This window comes from Colossoma macropomum, unplaced genomic scaffold (assembly GCF_904425465.1).
Source record: "Colossoma macropomum unplaced genomic scaffold, Colossoma_macropomum, whole genome shotgun sequence".
Taxonomy (NCBI): domain Eukaryota; kingdom Metazoa; phylum Chordata; class Actinopteri; order Characiformes; family Serrasalmidae; genus Colossoma; species Colossoma macropomum.
Window position 1 is genome coordinate 15,468 of NW_023495155.1, and position 15,607 is coordinate 31,074.

The following is a 15,607-nucleotide window of genomic DNA, read 5'->3' on the forward strand; positions in this document are numbered from 1 at the left end:
TTTTATGCAAATACAAAGGAGGCATATAACTCCCTACCCCTCCCTCCCCTGGGAAGATCAGATCACAACCTGGTTCATCTTCTGCCTGTGTACAAACCACTTGTACACAGAGAACCAACCATCACCCTCACAGTGAAGTAATGGACTGCAGAGTCTGAAGAGGCTTTGAAAGACTGTTTCAGCACAACACTGTGGGAGGAGATGTGTGATCCTTAAGCGGAAGATATTGATGGCCTCACACACTTCATAACGGACTATGTCAACTTCTGTGTGGAGAATACCGTACCCACCAAGAGCATTCGGTGTTTCTCCAACAACAAACCCTGGATTAATCCTGATATAAAGGCCCTCCTGAAGGAGAAGAAGAGGGCTTTTAAATCAGGTGACAAGGAGGAGATGAGATCTGTGCAGAGGGAGCTGAGAAGGAAGATCCGGGAGGGGAAAGCCAGCTACAGGAGAAAGATGGAGGCCCAGCTGCAGCAGAATAATGTCAGTGGAGTCTGGAATAGCCTCAAAACTATTTCTGAACACAAGAAGCCCGACTCCCGGGCTGTGGGGGACCACAAGTGGGTGAATGAACTCAATCTATTCTTTAATAGGTTTGATCACTCGCCTGCTCCCCCCACCACAGGCACATCACTGCTGAATTCTCCCTGTCTGGCACTACCAGCATTTGGCCCTCCCCCCTCTCCTGCACCCACCCCCCTTCATCTCAACACACAGCCACCATCAGACGGCTCTCCTGCTGACATACATCCCAGCACTGTTCTCCCTTACTCCAGCCTCACATTCACAACATCCCAGGTGAGAAGTGAGCTCAGGAGGATGAAGATCAGGAAGGCTGCAGGTCCAGATGCCATCAGCTCAAGGCTTCTCAAGACCTGTGCGAACGAGCTGTGTGACGTGGTCGGGTACATCTTTAACCTCAGCTTGAGGTTAGGAAAGTCCCACAGCTGTGGAAAACATCCTGCGTGGTGCCAGTGCCAAAGACCCCACACCCCAAAGACCTCAACAGCTATAGGCCGGTGGCACTGACATCTCACCTGATGAAGACCCTGGAGAGACTGCTTCTTGTCCACCTGCGCCCCCTGGTGAGCTCTTCAATGGACCCACTGCAGTTTGCCTACCAACCTGGCATTGGAGTGGAGGATGCCATCATCCACCTCCTACACAGCTCTCTCTCTCACCTGGTGAATGCTGGGAGCACTGTGAGAATCATGTTTTTTGATTTCTTTTTGATTTCTTTTTGATTTTCAATACCATCAAACCCACACTGCTGAAGGACAAGCTGGAGTGCATGGGCCTGGACCATCACCTCACCACCTGGATCCTGGACTACCTCACTAACCGACCGCAATATGTGAGGACCCAGGGCTGTCAGTTGGACACGGTGGTCTGCAGCACGGGGGCTCCACAGGGAACTGTCCTCGCTCCCTTTCTCTTCACCCTCTACACTGCAGACTTCAAGTACAGCTCTGCCAGTTGTCACCTGCAAAAGTTCTCTGACGACTCTGCTATCGTCGGCCTCATCACAGACGGAGATGACAGGGAGTACAGAGAACTGACGCAGGACTTTGTGGAATGGTGCCAGAGGAACTGCCTGCAGATCAACGCAGGAAAAACCAAGGAGCTGGTGGTGGACTTCTGCAAGTCCAAACATTCTCCTCCGGTGCCTGTGAACATCCAGGGAATGGACATTGAGATTGTGAAGTCCTATAAGTACCTGGGTGTTCACCTCAACAACAAGCTGGACTGGACTGACAACACAGCTGCCCTCTACAGGAAAGGCCAGAGCAGGCTACATCTCCTGAGGAGGCTCAGGTCCTTTGGCGTGCAGGGGGCACTTCTCAGGACCTTCTTCGACGCTGTGGTGGCATCAGCCATTTTTTATGGAGTGGTGTGCTGGGGCAGCAGCATCTCTACTGCTGACAGGAAGAGACTGAATAAGATCATCAGGAAGTCCAGCTCTGTCCTGGGATGTCCTCTTGACCCAGTGGAGGTGGTGGGGGACAGGAGAATGAGGACTAAGCTAACAAACATGCTGAAGAACCTGTCCCACCCCATGCACCGCTCTCTGACAGCACTGAGCAGCTCCTTCAGTGCCCGGCTGCGGCACGCGTGAAGGAGAGATACCGCAGGTCCTTCCTCCCAGCCGCTGTCAGACTCTATAACAGTCACGGCACTCAGTAGACAGTAGTTTACAATTACTTTCCATGTGCAAGAACTCTCAACATCACTGCCATAAGTTTTTTTCATTTCCTTCTTCACCTGATCAGCAGTGAATGTACTATCACTGGACATTTCAAATGTGGGGGGTGGGTGAGAGGCGTCCATTGCAGACAGTGGTTGCTGATGGTCACAGATGTGAATGGCTGTGGTGGAGCAGGGTGAGGCTGTGGATGGCCCATGGCGTGTTGTGGTTTGTGTAGGTGTGTTAATCTGTGTAGGAGACAGACACAGTGGAGCAGGAGAGGAGCCGTTCTCAAACCTCACAAAGAATTAGTTTAACTCATTCGCCCATTCACGCTTACCCTCTGCTGGAATAGGCCTCGTTGGTTGAAGCCAGTGATGTCTTTTAGGCCTCTTCAGACATCACAAGTGTTATTCAGTTGTAGTTTTTTAGTTTTCCAGCTTGAACCTTCTTAATTGAGGTTTAAGCTCTTTTTGTACCCTCTCCAGTTCCTCCCTGTCTCCTGCCATAAATGCTCTTTTCTTCTGTTCTTCAGAGATTTTACGTCACGGGTGACCCAGGGTTTGTTGTTGGGAAAGCACCAGACAGTCCTGGAGGGTCCACACACAAGTTGATGTAGTCAGTCATGCATGATGTTATTGCAACGATGTCCTCACCATGTGGTTCACACAGGACATCCTATTGTGTAGCATCCAGACAACCCCTCAGTGATTCTACAGCCTCAGGTGACCACTTCCTCACTGTCCTTGTGGTCACTGCCTGTCTCTGAACCAGGCATTTATACCGTGAGTTGAGGTGAACCAGGTTATGGTCTGAACGACCCAGTGGGGGGAGAGCAGTGGATTTACATGCTTCTTTAACACTGGCATACAGCAGGTCCAAAGTCTTGTTCTCTCTTATCTTGCAGTCCACAAACTGGCTGAAAGCGGGCAGATATGATGAGAGGGTAACATGGTTGAAGTCTCCAGACACTGCAATGAAGGCAGTAGGGCTCTAATTTTGCACTCTCACAATGGTTGAGTAGATGACATCACAGGCTGTGTCCGCGTTAGCAGAAGGTGGAACGTACACAGCGCAGAGGATGTTCTGGGAAACCTCGCGCGGCAGATGTACAGGCGCATAGCTAGAACACACAGTTCAATGTCCGGCTTGCAGATTACTTCTTTAACTGTGATGTGACCATGATTACACCATCTGTTATTCACGAACACAGCCAGCCCTCCTCCCTTCTTCTTACCAGTTTGCGTGTGGTCTCTGTCCGCCCTCACAGTAGAAAAACCATTCAGATGAACATGACAGTCTGGTATGCAGGGTCTCAGCCATGATTCTGTGAAGCACAAAATGCTGCATTCCTGGTATTCCCATTGTGTCTGTGTTAGAGCTGACAGTTAGTCCATTTTGTTAACCAGTGACCATACGTTTCCCATAATTATTGCAGGAAGATTTGATTTGTATCTCCACTTCTCTTGTCACTGTTTATCTCCCACCCTGCAGCCCCGGTAAGGACGTCTCAGCTCCATTTGAATCACTGGCCGCTGCGATGTAAACAAAGCCACCGGCTTCCTTGGCGCGATCAGCTGATTCCTCATATAGACAAATTGAGAATGCTCAGTGCAGTCATAGTCTGAAAGTTCCGTTGAATGATCCATTAAAAAGTAAATAAAAGTTTTTTAAAAGTTGTATAACAACTTTAGACCAGGTCTCAATATCCAGAAAAGAAAGAAAGTGGGTAAAAAGACACTATTTACAAACAGGAGACACAGACATGGAGCTACTGGAACAGGCAGCCACCTCGAGCGGTGCCGGAAGATAATGATGATGATGATTACAATTAACAATCAAGTTTTACCAGAGCTATATGTTCTCATAGGTACTTTAAATTCAGCTATATCAATACCAACTAATTAGTGAGAAAAGGATTTAGATATTAGCACTGATACACAATTCTGGACACAAATCTGTAAAAATATCTTCATTATGAGTAACAACACAAACATACAATTAAATAGGACAAACACACACACACACACACCCACACACACACACACACACATAATCTAAACCACTTCTCCTTCTGGGTCACAGGGCTCATAGGACACACATTACACAGTATAAATTGTCCAAAATGGGACTTAGCAATTCAAGCATATGTACACAATGTATAACTAAAACAACTGATGACTGTTCTCATACATTCTGGACTCGCACGTCAGTCCACTGATTCTGGGAACATATAACCTCAAAATTATCTTTATATTTGGGGAGCAGCATTCCAATGTCTCCTAGGAGACCTCTCAGAGGTAGTATCATCAGTCAAAGATACAGTTCTATTACTTATAGCAGTAACTATAGCAAAAAAAAAAGAAAAAAAAAACACTGTGTTTGTATGTGTATATACATATACTTACTTTATTTACTCAGTATACTGCCTGTCTGTTATTATTATTATTAATATTATTATTATTACCATTATTGTTATCATTATTATTAGTAGTAGTTGTAGTATTTTTATTTTTATCATTTCTTTGCAGAGAAGACTGGACACTGTTTTAGTTTTAGTCATTTGTGGTGATTTTATTTGTAGTGTTTCATTATTATTTTCTTCCACAAACACAAATTCATTGAAATCATTTGTGACCCTAAAGGTGATGTTAATGTTGCTTTAGACTGAATGTAAATAGTGTCTTTATCATATTAGTAAATACAGAGTTCTGTTGTGTGAGACGCTGAAGTTGTAGTGATTTAGTTCAGTTCGTTTCATACTTCATACTGTAGTGATGCTGTATAATCTATATTCTTAGCTGACAAAAGTACAAAGACATTACTTTTAATGTTTTGGCTGACCAGCTTATAGAAAAGTTCATAGAATATTTAGGTTACAGCATTTTAAAACATTCCACAATAAGCAGGTGAACTGGTAACAGGTGAGGGTATAATGACTGGGTATAAAAGCAAAAGCTCAGTTTTTGTGTGCAAAGATGCGATGTGGCTCACCACTTTGTACCAAATTTCTTGAGAGAATTATCAAACAGTTCATAAAGAACATTTTTTAATGCACGACTGCAAAGAATTTAAATTCAGGGAATCCAGAGAAATCTCAGTAGGGCAAGGCCAGAAACCACTGTGGAATGTGTGAACTTCAGCCCTCAGACAGCACTGCATGAGAAACTGTCATGCTACAGTGTTCAGTATAGCCACATTGGCTCAGGAGTACTTTGGAAAACAGTTGTCACTAAACACAGTCGACCACTACATCAAGAGACGCAACTTTACTGTACAAGAAGAAAACCATACATTCATTTTATGCAGAAACACTGCATTCTCTGGGTCAAGCTCATCTCAGGTGGTCTGAAAAACAATGGAAATGTGTGCTGTGGTCAGAGGAATCCATGTTTATACTTGTATTTGGAAACACAGACATACAAATCTCTGGGCCAAAGATGAAATTAATCATTCAGACTTTTATCAGTGAAAGATGCAAAATGTTAAAATCTGTCATGGTGTGGGGGAGCATTACTGCCCACAGCACAAGTTATTCAGCTGACAACTTGACCACACCCAGAGAACTTACTGTCATCCTGCCAACAGCTGTGGAACTGTAATTTCCTTGAATTGAATCAGAGAATCCAACTTCTCCCTCTTCTTCAGTCGCAACTGTAAAAGGTCTCGTAGCAGTTCTGTTGCACCTTCAGTCCTTCCATGCATTACAAATCCACATAATACACAGCCAGCCTCCTCATTTCAGCTGGGTCAGAGGTCAAAGTCCCATCAATCCTGTGTGAAAACATCATCTGTTTTTTCTGCACCACTTTCCTTTCTAAATAAAAAGTATGTACTGGGATCATCCATCTCTACTACTGAACAGATTCCTGCTTTTCTCAAGCACCACTTTTATCTGCTGAGCTTCTGTTTTTTTCTCCAGTGCTCTGTCAAGCTGAACCCGTTCTTCTCCACTATTTCTCTTTCTAATCGCTCTGTTTCTTGATGCAACCTTTAAACTGCTGACTTTGCTGTAGAGGTAACATGATAAGTATAATTCTGACTACAAATCTCTATCTATACTTCCAAACGCCCTTTTCTGTGCCCTCCAGCTCTCACAGAACAAAATAAAATGATCACAGAAGAAACTGTCATAATAATTTGACCTTAAACTGCCGACAGTATTGTGGCCAACATGTAGACTTTATACTCATGTGCACAGTCACTGTATGATGAAAAACATTTTTTTTTTATGATGAAAAATGACAAAATGACAAACATTTTGAAAAACAGAAGTATTCACCACCCTACTATTAAACCATTTCTTCATTAAATCTATCTAATATTGCCCCACTGACTCTAGACTCACATACTTTGAGCCATGTATACTGTCACTGCCTTATTCCTACTCCTCTACACATCTATGAGATCAGCCTTAACTTTGCAAGTATTTTATTAGATGGACTATGTGGCTCCTCCTCATTAATATCAATGGTAAACTGTTTGGTACAATTTCAGTCTCATAATTATACTTATTTCAGCCTCTTCATAATCCTGAAGAGCCTATTTTATTTTGTGCACAATTGTTAACAAACAAGAATTTAAAAGCTTTTAAAAGCCTGGATCTGCTTTTACTAACAATACCGTCCCTGATACTGTGTCTTCTACTCATAGCAGATTCACTTCTAATCCTTTTCCCTTCCCACCATCAACCACTCAATTTCATTTTCCCTGTCAGTGTGTGTCTCCTGCAAGATAATTATATTAATAAGCATCTCTCTTTCATTCCTGTCTCTGCCCCATTCATAATCAAAGAGTCCACTCTCACTAATTCTATACAAAGAAAGGAAGCAAGAAAGGACTGAAACAGAAAGGAAACCAAAGCCAAACACAGCACACCTTGAGACTCATTCACCTTTATTTTTTTCTGTGTTGCTGAGCCTTTATGCCCAAGTTATCTAGTTAGATTTTTTTCAATCTAAAGCTTTTCTTCTCACTCAAATCCTCAAATTCAACTGTATGTTGTAATTTCACTGCTGACACCACAAACGTATCTATGGCAGGGAAAAATCCTTCACTTCTACTGTCTTACCAAATTTCTCATTGATGAAAGAGTTTCTCTCTTTAAGAATATAAATCTGTGCTCTCTCTCTCTCTCTCTCTCTCTCTCTCTCTCTCTCTCTCTCTCTCTCTCTCTCTGACTGAGACCCAAATCAGAAATACCCATAAGGTCTGAAAAAGAATCCCCATTCTCCTCTCCCTCACTAACCAGCTCAGCTACTTCCACTGGGGTCTCACGCTGTGTATTTCTAGCCTCTGCACTCACCCCCACCTCCTCTTCCTCTAATTCCCTCTCCACTAGTTTTCCCTGAGAACTCTGACTCATGTACGGTTTCCGCAGCTCCTTTAACGTTCTCAGGCTGTCATATCTCTTTGTCTGTGTTATCAACCTGATCCTGTACAGCGCTAACGTTAACGCTGCATCCTTCACCGGACTGCTCTGTGCCTATAGCATTATCCCCCTTTATCCTACTGTGAAAAGATATTTTCACACCCAGTCTGAGAGAGAGAGAGAGAGGGGGAGAGAGAGAGAGAGAGAGAGAGAGAGAGAGAGAGAGAGAGAGAGAGGAGAGGGGGGGGGGGCCGAGAGAGCCCAACGTTATTCAACATGTATATTAATGAATTGACCACAGCTTTAGAGCGCTCTGCAGCACCTGGAAAGTTCCTGCGAGAGAAAGAGAGAGAGAGGGAGAGAGAGAGAGAGAGATACTAACTGCTCTTACCTTCGCTGTTCTTCATAGTCATATCGCTGCTGGTGGTGAAATATGTCCACATTTTAAATCAGTTCATATCAGGTTTTTGTCTATAACAGCAGATCCATAATAATAAGACCGAGTTTAAACTCTCCACTAATCTCACACACGACTCTCCACTTTAGCGTCCAGAGCGGAAACCACAAATACTTTCAGTTTCACCTCAATCTGTTCTCTGACCACAAGAGGGCAGCCGCATCTAAATGGACTGAACCTGTTTTCATTCCTTTACTCCTCTTAAACTGAGAGCTGTTATGGCTTTAATGCTGGTTGTTCCACCTTTTTATTTTTTTCTTCACACTATAAATCCTCTTATGATTTAACGGTGTTGTGTCAATCACGATGCAGCAGTGAAAGAGAAGTGCTGTTTCAGTGAGAGTGAAACTGACACACTGACAGCAGCAGATTGACCCCTGAGTCTCCTTCATTTCTGCTGCTGGACTGTAGCAGTGACCACTTTAAAGAATGCACTGATGAGTCTCAAGTCAGAGCTTCATCATCATCTGCTGAATAATATGGAAACTCCACAACTCAGATTAATAATCTGATCACTTCTCACATCAGTCAAAGGAATGCTTGTGAAATGCACTTTCCAAACAGCTGGATATTATATTGTATTGTTTTCCTATCTTGTGCTTGTCTATAACTTAAAAAAAATAAAAGAAAATCTACTTCATTGTTTCGTTTTGTTTTTTAATCAGGCTTACCAGCGCTTACTGTGGATGAAGCGTCTCAAAAAACCTACATCCATGGCTGTACTTGGGAGTCGGGAGAATTCCCAGCAGACCAGAGCTATTGAATGAGCTCACAGCACAAGAACACTCAAACTGCAAATGTAACATCCAGGTGTATATCTGTAGTAATTTAGGGGTAAAACCAGTGGCCCCATCTTAAGTGATACAGCCCCTGTTTACTGACTGTAATTGAGACTTATACAGTGGATAGAGACTAGATGAAGATGCAGTGAGCTTAATTTCCTGTTCCATCTTAAATGATGTAGCAATTACGTTCAGACGCCTGGACAGACGTTACTTCAGCGCATTAAGTCATTACAGGTAAGACAAATATAAACCATGAACGTGTTTCATGCCTGCTGTGGCTCTATGCTTTAGCCTAGGATGATTAGGTTTAGATGTTTAAGATTGCTGTGTTGTTTTTCCTCATCTTTGCACATCAGCTGTTTGATTTAACCTGCATATCGACTTCACTTGGGCCTTCACTTCACTTGAGCAGCTGTCTAACATAATAACCCACAAAAACTGGTACGACACTCATTACCATAGAATTGCTAAAAGAAATATGAATGTCATCTAATGCCATCATGACACTGTTTCACAAGTTTATTTTTATATGTAACACAAGTTAATATGTACAGGTGATTCACAGTGGATGTTTTTGTGGACCGAGGTGCCTTTTTTTGTTGTTGAGAGACGCATGTTGCGTGTTGCTGTCTTCAGTGCGGAGCCCTCTGGGCACCCTGAGTTAAAAAAATTCAACTAGAAGCAGTAGAGTAGCTGACATCACAAGTGTTACTTCTGTTCTGACTAATCAGATGAAAAGGAAGGCAGGTCTTCAATAAAAGTTGCAGTGGCCTGATCAAAATTATGACAACATAAAAAAGCAGTTTCATTTTTTTAGTGTAGATTGTTTTTTTAATATCAACACTATGATTTCTAGTTATTAGTAGATCATTGGTAGATCACTGTCTAAAAGAGCAGGTGTCATCTTGAAATGACAGCTAGTGAGCACAGCTGATTGATAGTTATGACAGTATCATGGCTAAATTACAGGGAGAAACAAAGCCAAAAGCAGTGCTAAAAATACTGTTTGAACCCTACAAACCCCTCAGTGTTGAGAGTGAGATGGTGACTGTAAACTGTAGATTTACATGTTTCCATGGAAAAGCAGTGAAATTGCACAATTTCAGTAACTATACATTTAGACAATGTGTTCCTCTTTGATATTATCATATTACATCCTGATAGGACTTTCCTAAAGGACAGAGTTCATAAGGCTTCACCACACAACTTCTGATACTACTACATACTACTTTGAATGTCACAGCACAATGTGGGACTTTTTTTAGTTCTTGTTTTCACTCTGCTCTGTAAACCTCATTATAAATAGCTGCAGTATACTTTGTTGGGGAACACATATCAGGAATGCACTGCTCACTCAGGCATTTAGGCATCTAGTGCAGCGAAAGGGTCCTGTACAATCGAGTGCATTGCAAGAGTTATGTGTACAGCCATGTTTTCAGAGCTGACAAAATGTGCATTGTTTGTGATTTCAGCTCATGAAGATCGCAAGTAAACTTTAAAATCCATGCGTGTATGAAGGCTCTTCATTTATCACCTCATGACATTCAAAATCTTTCACTTATATATAAAGTCAACTTGAAAGTTTCTAGTTCCTGGCAACCATAGAAAGCATAGCAACATTAAATATATTCAATATATTTTTAAGTATCGTATGTCAAAAGGACACTATAAACAGAAGACACTGAGAAATTGATTCAATACTGTTAAGGAAGAAATGCCACTAAAAACTTAATGTACTCTGTTATTTCAGCTAAGAAAGTGTAAAGACAATCTTATATTGGTTAAATAAAAAGTCACTTTTCATGGATGTTATGAGAGTTACGTGAGTTTATGTAGATTTATGTCAGTTGTCATAAGTTTCTCACAAAGACTGTCCGTAAGTAAAGTGTTACCCATATAAACCCATGCAATGACAGATCTGTCCTTACAAGGTGGTCAGAACAAACCCACAGAAAAACAAGTCAGATGTTACAAAATCCACAGTGTATATAAACATTACATTATACAGAAACTGTTGGATGTGCATTTAATGCAGGACAAATTTTAAATCACACAAGAGACTTTATTTAGTGTAGAAGCAACATGTGAATCTTTCATTGGTACAGTACATTAATATAAATATAACAGAAGTACATACATTTACTGTAGTGTCCTAAAGCTTTAAGGGTTCTTCTTCCAGCAGCTGATGAATCACTACTGCAGCTCAGAATATGAATCTGAAGACCTGAGATGATGACGCTGGTTGAGAATTACAGTTTAAATTGTCAGATCTGTCACTTTCTTAATAGATACTGCTTTGGGTTCAGAGAGGAGTTTTCTAAGAAGATTTTTATTGCTGGGGCTACTGTAAGGAAAAAGGGATGTTTATTAAATTATTTGTTAGGGACAGCAAAACTAGCTGTTAGTAAGAAGAACAAGGGTGCTGGACCTGGCTGTGTGGATACTGAGAGAACGCTGACAGGGCTCTTATCAGGACGGCTAAAAGGTGAATATGCTTATTATAGCCTTCAACAGTGTCAAAGGGTTTATTGATCGGTAATGTTGATAAAGATGCCCAGTTGGTTTTTAATTTCTAATCCCTTTAATTTAATGTGTATATTGGGGTTAATTTTTTCAATTGTATTTTTTAGATAATGAGAGATAAAAATGGCGACTGCAAGTAACAGTAAGTTAAACTTCCAGAACCTACAAAAGGTTTTACTGTGAACATCATTAAATAATATTCAATCAGAGAGTTTATTTTTATTGTGGAGACACACGAGACACAACTATTAATGTGTGTGTGTGTGTGTGTGTGTGTGTGTGTGTGTGTTTCTACACAGATGAGTTTGAACTCTATGGCCCTCGTGGTGATGGAGATTATCACTTTGACTCTGCTCTCACTCTGTTTTGTCATCTGTCTCCTGAAACCAGTGCTGTTGCCATGGAGATCAGGTGGTTTAAGGGGACGGACTGTGTTTGTCTCTATAAGAACAGGCAGGTGACAGAGGGGAGGGGCTACGAGGGCAGAGTGAGTCTGTTCACTCAGGAGCTGCAGAGAGGAAACGTCTCCTTACAGATCAGAGACTGTAGAGAGTCAGATTTAGGACATTATCTGTGTCAGGTCACCAATGGAGACACAACAGAGGAGTGTACAGTAGGAGTAAGACAAGTGAAGAGCAAGTATTCCAGACGTTCACTCTAGATAAACTCAACATCAGTGTCTCATCTCAGAATGATAGATAAAAAGACAGAAATGGAAATACAGATGTTCAAGGCAGAGTTTGTTAGAATAGAATCATTTCTATAAGGGTTGAGTTTCTGCTGTAGGTTTACACTTTAACTGTTTAGCTGAACGTCTTCATGGAGTTGTACTGAAAGCATTGTGTGACAGTTCAGTAGTGAAGGATGAAGAACTACAGTACAGATGATAAAAGGGGATTCTGATAAGGAGATAATGAGTTAAAAAGACTGTGTACCAGGTATTCTAACTGTAAGTGGTGTTACTGTTTTCTTTGAGTTCCATCTAATATTGTGTTGCCTTCTTTTGTTTACCCAGATATTTCTTTTTTTGGTAAGTAAATAACTAAACTTATTGATTTCTTACTCTGATTGTAATGGGATATTTTACACACTAATCACGTGTAATAAATTTTAATTCCGAAAACAGTCACATAAATCAAGTTTGATGTTCACATGATGAACAAAGTCTCTGATCTGAATGAAAGCTTTTGACTTCATCTCCCTCCTTCCTTCCCACAATGCTCCTGTGCATAATCCCACTGCACTGCAGAAATGTAGAGACAGTGAAGTTCACTGATGAGAAAAAGACACAACAAATAAAAGCAGTCTGGCTCTGTTGGGAGTGATGTCACTGTTCTTATGTGATGATGGAATATTTGAGTCGTTCATCATCAGTACATCATTATCATTAGAGTGTCTCTCATTACTGTAGTTTTCCTCTCCTCCATTACTGAAAATAACACACGCAGGATGGTGCAGATTCTTTAGCTGACTAGAAGTGTTACAGGAACAAACGCTTACTCACTGGGGTTCAAGTGAAGTCTAATAGCTTTCAATTACACACAGTCCAACAGTGAAACGGTTAGAGGTTTTTCGCTTCCACAGAGTAGTGTACAGTTGAAAATCATTAACTCTCTCAGGTCGATGTTGTATGCGACATTAAAGGACGATGTACATAAAAGAACCAACATCTTAGGAATGCTGCATGTTAGAAACTCTTTCATTTTTTCCCAGAAGGTTAATGTCTTGCCATTTCAATCCATTGTGATTGTGTCCTTTTCAGAAGCTTTGTATTCCAACCTTGTACTGCACTGTCTTTTTGGAGTAGCATTATTGTTTTTAGCAGGGCTGTTAGCCATCCACTCATGCCTTGGGTCGTGTCTTTCAACCAATCAGAGGCTGTGTTCCTGACTTCTCACAGGAACCGCACTACTCATATGGGCAAAATGAAAGTATGTCTCATGAAAGCATGCAAATATTATTCATTTATCTATGCCATCCTTTGTCACATATGATATTGTCGACCTGAGAGAGTTAAAATAATGTACAGTACACGACAAGCTACAATTTAAAAAATGTTTTGACACATTTGCTCAGTTTTCACTCTGTTGTCCAGCCCCATCTGTACAGAAGTCTGATCTAGTTTAGGACATTATGTAAAATACAATAAAAGCAATCATTTGTAATTTGTTAATTCTGTTGAATCTTTATTTAACTAACAAAAGTACAAAGAAATGACTTTTAATGTTTTGGCTGACCAACTTGATTTATATTTAGTTAATATAAACAAATTCTGAATTTGCTGCCTGCAACACACAAACAATGTTGGGATTTGGCAAAATAACAGTGAAAGATTATAGAATATTCAAGTTAGACCATTTTGAATCATTCCACAATAAGCAGGTGAATTGGTAACAGGTGACGGTATCATGACTGGGTAAACAGGGAAAAAGGAGCATCCACCAAAGGCTGAGTCTTTGAAAGTAAAGGTGGGTCATGGCTCACCACTTTTTGCCAAACCTTTCAAAAAGAACATTTCTTAATGCACGATTGCAAAGTATTTAGGTCTTTTACCTTTTACCATACATAATATAGTGAAAAGATTGAGGGAATCCAGAGAAATCTCAGCCCATGTAGGGCAAGGCTGGAAACCATTGGTGAATGTGTGTGACCTTCAAGTCTCCAGACAGCGTTGCATGAGAAACCATTACGCTACTGTGTTAAATATAACCACATGGGTTTGGGAGTACTTTGGAAAACCATTGGCACTTAACACAGTCCACCACTACATCAAGAAATGCAACTGGAAACTCTGTTACGCAAGGAGAAAGCCATACATCAACTCTACACAGAAACACGGTTGATGGTCTGAAAAACAGTGGAAATGTATGCTGTGGTCAGATAAGTCCACGTTTCAGCTTGTTTTTGGCAAAAAAGGACAGTTCTCCATGCCAAAGACAAAAGGCACCTTCAAGACTTTTGTAAGTGAACAGTGCAACAACGACATCTGTCATGGTATGGGAGTGCATCAGTGACTTCCACCCATCTGGCCTACCTACAGTCCAGATCTGTCTGCTGTTGAAAATGTATGACACATCCTGAAGAGGAGAATTGGGCAACGATGACCATGGACAGCTGAAGTCTTGTATCAATTAAGAATGGGCAAAAATTCCACTTGCAAAACTGCAACAATTAGTATCTTTATTTCCCAAATGATTAAAAATGTAAATAAAAGGAAAGAAGATGTAACACAGTGGTGAACATGCCTCTGTCCCGATTTTTTTGTTCAACGTGTTGCAGGCATCAAGTTCTAAATTTGTTTATATTTATAAAATACAATTAAGTTGGAAAATCTTTGAAAACTTTTCTTTGTGCTGTGTTTTTTCTTGTCAGTTAAATAAAAGCCTAAGAGAATGAACAAATCACAGATCCTTGTTTTTACTGCATTTTACAAAATATCCCAACTTTTCAAGAGAAGAGGTTTGGTGGTTTGTATATTCAGGTATGTTCAGCATATTTAGGATATCATATGTCAATAATTGTTCATTAAAGTTTCTCTTTTCCAGTGTCAGACAGGTGAGAACACTAATTAATCAACATCATTTTCTTATGAACAAAGATGAGGATGTGTTTTTGCTTAATGTCAGTGTAATATTGCTCATCACTTTCCTGCCCCCCACTCCCCACCCTCTTCTGCTATAACTTGTGAATTGGTGCAACAAGTTTTACTCCTTTTATAAAATCCTGCTCTAACTCTGCTTTAATCTCTTCTTCACCTGAGTTTAAATATTTCAATCAGCTACAATCAGCAGAGTCTGTACTGTTAGTAATATCAGCTCTCAGTGATTCATACTGACACCAACCATCATCACATCTTCACTCTGTTTTATTCTCTTCTACAGAGTAACAGAGAATGGACAGAAGAGGAGAGAAAGAAAATGAAGGAATCTCTTCTGCTGACCGGTGAGATTTAAAGGAGATACAAAATAAAGCCCAGTGATGATTAAATTCTCAAAACAGATTTTTTTTTAAAGTGAAAAATATAAGTAATTAATAATTACATAATGTAGTTAAGTTTATGTTATTAAACTATCACATCTCATATTCACTGTAACTGACCAGTTTTGGTATAAATCATTCAGATCTCTCTGCTAGAGTTTTAGAGATTATTGTCATCGTGCTGCTCTGGTAAAGACAGGCTGTAAAGGACGTGATGGTTTTGGACTTTGTGGATCTTTCTGTCTTTTTGTGTCATTGTGTGTGTCGTGTCTGATTTACAGCATCTGATTGGCTCACTGAGT

At 40.8% G+C, this 15,607-nt stretch overlaps 1 protein-coding gene across 3 annotated transcripts in view; it reads right to left on the minus strand.

Moving 5' to 3' along the window:
- The window catches only part of LOC118801048 (butyrophilin-like protein 2), a 39,468-nt gene that overhangs the window by 10,772 nt on the left and 13,089 nt on the right, over positions 1–15,607 (minus strand). The window contains exons 1-2 of one of the 3 annotated variants that reach the window (XM_036561240.1): positions 7,954–8,356; positions 5,763–5,965 (exon numbers count right to left, since the gene is read on the minus strand). The exons of 1 other annotated variant lie outside the window; for it this stretch is intronic. The gene's annotated coding sequence lies outside the window, so the exon portion shown is untranslated. Of the gene's footprint in view, positions 1–5,762; positions 5,966–7,953; positions 8,357–15,607 lie in introns of those variants that run through there. One more of the 3 variants, XM_036561239.1, reaches the window with a different exon arrangement.